This window comes from Castor canadensis, chromosome 14 (assembly GCF_047511655.1).
Source record: "Castor canadensis chromosome 14, mCasCan1.hap1v2, whole genome shotgun sequence".
NCBI classification, from domain to species: domain Eukaryota; kingdom Metazoa; phylum Chordata; class Mammalia; order Rodentia; family Castoridae; genus Castor; species Castor canadensis.
Window position 1 is genome coordinate 50,750,473 of NC_133399.1, and position 4,817 is coordinate 50,755,289.

A 4,817-nucleotide genomic window follows, 5' to 3' on the forward strand; every position below is an offset into this window, starting at 1 on the left:
ATAAATACAACATGAGTATGAAGTAACAAAGGTAACATTAGTCAGATATGACTAAATCCAATTATTAAATCATAATTTTATCTGGATTTCATATTTATGGTATAATGTCATCTGCATAAACACCATTTTAATTTTTATCTTCCAATATAACATTCACTTCAGTTCTTTTCTTCTGACAATATTTGGGTAAGACATTCAGTGTAATTGCAATCAAGGGAAAAACCTAAATAAATCCTATGGCTTTGCTTGCTTTAAGTTGACTTTATTATTATTATTAACTCAAACTTCAGGTTGATAATGGTAAATGCAAATCTAGGTTTTATGCTGCAGGATTGTGAAATGTACAGCAAAGTGCAGCATGGTGAATATAAGTTCAATTGTTCATAGCACATTGTCTTATCCCAAGCATTTAACACAGAATAAATGTTTCCAACTACTAAAAAAAAAATCACTAAGTTGGATGTTACCCAGCTTGGGAAGACATTATTAGTCTTCTATTCATTAGCTGCAGATAACCTTTGTGACTGAACCTACTTAATGTTTTTAATTCATTCTCCAGTTAAAGTTGCTTCTGCTCTCTTCCCTTCTTTATCTTAAACTAAAAAGTTTAGCTATTACCGAAAAAAGAAACTGACAACATATGCTAGTAAATCTTACTAATCAGACAAGATCAGGCATGTTCATAGTGGTATGGCTGTAGACTAAATCTTACTAATCAGTAACTTCGCTCTAGATTTAGAGAATCCAGAACTTCAAGTGACCTTCAGATACCCCTTCTAGTTTCATTAATTTACCTACAAAACTCGCTAGGATCCCTAAACCTTCCCATCCTCAACAACTACTCAGAGCAAATAACCTATCATGATCAAATGACCTACTCTGACTAGCATGCATAATAGCATTTATAGTTAAAATACCATTATATGGATTGCACCTATGACTACCCAAAGCCCATGTTGAAGCACCTATCACCGGCTCCATGGTACTAGCAGCTATTCTATTAAAACTATGAGGATACGGTATAATACGAGTCACAAACCACATGATATACCCATTTATATTATTCTCACTATGGGGCATAGTAATAACCAGCTCAATCTGTTTATGACAAACAGACCTAAAATCCCTAATTGCATACTCATAAGTCAGTCATTTAGCACTAGTAATTGTCGCCATCTTAATCCAATCCCCATGAAGCTTTATAGGAGTTACAGCATTAATAGTAGCCCATGGTTTAACCTCATCAGTCCTATTCTGCCTAGCAAACACAAACTATGAATGAGTACATAGCCGAACCATACTCCTAACTCAAGGCCTATGAACAATACACCCATTAATGGCCCTATGATGACTCATAGCAAGCTTAACCAACCTCGCACTACCCCCAACAATTAACCTAATCAGAGAACTAATAATCATCACCTCCTCATTCTCATGCTCTAACTTTACCATTCTTCTTATAGGAGTCAGTACACTCATCACAGCCTTATACACCCTATACATACTAACCACTACTCAATGAGGCAAATCTACCTACCACATAAATAACATTCACCCGTCATTCACATGAGAAAACTCCTTAGTCCTCCTCCACCTACTTCTCCTACTCCTCCTATCTTTAAATCCAAAAATCATTCTTGGCACAATATTCTGTAAATATAGTTTAACAAAAACACTAGATTGTGGATCTAGAATCAGAAAACAAAATTTTCTTATTTACCAAGAAAGTATGCAAGAACTGCTAACTCATGCCACCATACCTAAAAATATGGCTTTCTTACTTTTAAAGGATGGTAGCTATCAGTAGGTCTTAGGAGCCAAAAAATTGGTGCAACTCCAAATAAAAGTAATAAACGTATTAACCTCATCCATAATCATAATATTCATTATCCTTATATACCCCATACTAATATCTCTGACAGACTTTTACAAAAACAAAAATTACCCTGAATATATTAAAACCTCAGTTAAACTAGCATTCATCGTTAGCATAATTCCCATAATCATATTCCTCCACCTAGGTAATGAAACCATCGTATCCAACTGACACTGGCTCACCATTCATACCACAAAACTCTCACTCAGACTCAAACTAGACTATTTTTCACTACTATTCATGCCAGTAGCACTATTTGTAACATGGCCAGTCATAGAATTCTCCCTGTGATATATACACTCTGATCCTAACATCAACCAATTCCTCAAATATCTACTATTTTTTCTCATCACTATACTAATCCTAGTGACAGCAAAAAACCTATTTCAACTCTTCATTGGATGAGAAGGAGTAGGCATCATATCATTTCTCCTCATCAGATGATGGTACAGACGCACCAACGCCAACACTGCCACACTACAAGCAATCCTATACAACCGAATTGGGGACATTGGATTCATCCTATCAGTAGCATGATTTTTAATTTACTCTAACTCATGGGACCTACAACAACTATTCATAGACCCTAAAATAACAACAATCCCCCTGCTAGGGCTACTATTAGCTGCTACTGGAAAATCAGCCCAATTTGGACTCCACCCATGACTTCCCTCAGCAATAGAAGGTCCAACACCAGTATCAGCCCTTCTTCACTCAAGCACAATAGTCGTAGCAGTACTCTTCCTTCTAATCCAATTTCACCCCCTCCTAGAATCTAATCAACTAATTATATCACCCATGCTATGCCTAGGAGCTATCACAACCCTCTTCACAGCAATCTGTGCCCTAACACAGAACGACATCAAAAAAATCATGGCATTCTCAACTTCCAGTCAACGAGGCCTAATAATAGTCACCCTTGGAATCAACCAGCCCTAGCTTTCATTTCTCCACATCTGCAATCATGCATTCTTCAAAGCAATACTATATATATGCTCAGGATCTATCATTCATAGCCTCAATGATGAACAAAATATTCACAAAATAGGCAGATTAGCCAAAGCTATACCATTCACAACTTCCTCTTTAACAGTAGGAAGCCTAGCACTCATAGGCATATCTTTCCTAACAGGATTTTACTCAAAGACCTATCATCGAATCTGCCAACACGTTGTACACCAACGCCTGAGCCCTACTAATTACACTTGCTGCAACCTCCCTTACAGCTATATACAGCATACAAATCATCTTCTTTGCCCTCCTAGGACATCCCCGATTCTACCCATACATCAACATCAATGAAAACAACCCACAACTTATAAACTCTATTAAACGATTATTCATAGGAAGCATTTTCGCTGGATTTATTATCTCAAATAACATTACTCCCATAAACACCCCCATACTCACCATACCACTATACCTAAAACTCATGGCCTTAGGAGTCACTATCCTAGGATTCACTATTGCAATAGAACTCAACAATATAACCTATGACCTAAAATTAAACCTAAACTCCAACACCAAATCATTTTCTACCATACTTGGATTCTTCCACCATTATACATCACACCTCACCCAAAAACACACTAACACTCAGCCAAAAAGCAGCATCAACCCTTTTAGACATAATCTGAATAGAAAAAACCACACCCAAATTAGTAGCCAACATGCAAATTAAAGCCTCTATCACCGTATCTAACCAAAAAGGAATAATCAAATTATACTTCCTATCCTTCCTACTATCTATAGCCTTGGCATTAACAATTGTTATCTAATTACCATGAGTAATCTCAAGAACAATAAAAAATACTTACAAATAAAGACCAACCAGCCAACACCATCAATCAACTTCCATAACTATAAACAGCCGCAACACCCATGACATCTTTATTAATATATTCCACCCCTTCGCCACTATAAACAACCCAATCACTTGTATTATAAATACCCCCAATACATCCACTTCATCATTCTTCACTAATAAAACCAAAAAAATCAACTCTACAAACAAACCTAGCACTAAAGCACCCCAAATAACCACATTAGATCCCCACGTCTCAGGACAATCTTCAATAGCCATTGCCGTGGTATAACAAAATACTACTATCATTCCACCTAAATAAACTAAAAACACTATCAAACCTAAAAAGGAACCACCAAAATTTAAAATCAACTCACAAGCAACCCCACCACTAACAACCAACCCAAAACCACCATAAATAGGGGAAGGCTTAGAAGAAAATCCTACAAAACCCAACACAAACATAACACTCAACAAATACATAGAATACGTCATAATTTCCACATGGACTCAAACCAAGACTAATGACTTGAAAAATCATCGTTGTAATTCAACTACAGAAACCTTTAATGACAAACATCTGAAAAACATACGCACTAATAAAAATCATTAACCACTCATTTCTTGACCTCCCAACACCATCCAATATCTCAGCATGATGAAACTTCGGTTCCCTACTAGGAATCTGCTTAATTCTACAAATCGCAACAGGACTGTTTCTAGCAATACACTACACATCAGATACCACAACAGCATTCTCTTCAGTCACACACATCTGCCAAGATGTAAACTACAGTTGAATTATCCAATACCTTCATGCCAATGGAGCTTCCATATTCTTTATTTGCGTATTTATACAAGTAGGACAAGGAATGTACTATGGATCCTACACCTTCATAGAAACATGAAACATTGGTATTATGTTACTACTTACAGTCATAGCCACCGCCTTTATAGGATACGTTCTCCCATGAGGACAGCTACCATTTTGTGGTGCCACAGTAATCACCAACTTACTCTCAGCAATCCCGTACATTGGATCCAACCTAGTAGAGTGAATTTGAGGTGGATTCTCTGTAGACAAAGCCACCCTAACCCGATTCTTCACATTCCACTTCATCCTACCTTTTATTATCA

At 36.7% G+C, this 4,817-nt stretch overlaps 1 pseudogene; it reads left to right on the forward strand.

The window, feature by feature from the left end:
- Window positions 1-297: 297 nt before the first annotated feature.
- On the forward strand, window positions 298-3,654 carry LOC141416266 (NADH-ubiquinone oxidoreductase chain 5-like; annotated as a pseudogene).
- Window positions 3,655-4,817: the final 1,163 nt, after the last annotated feature.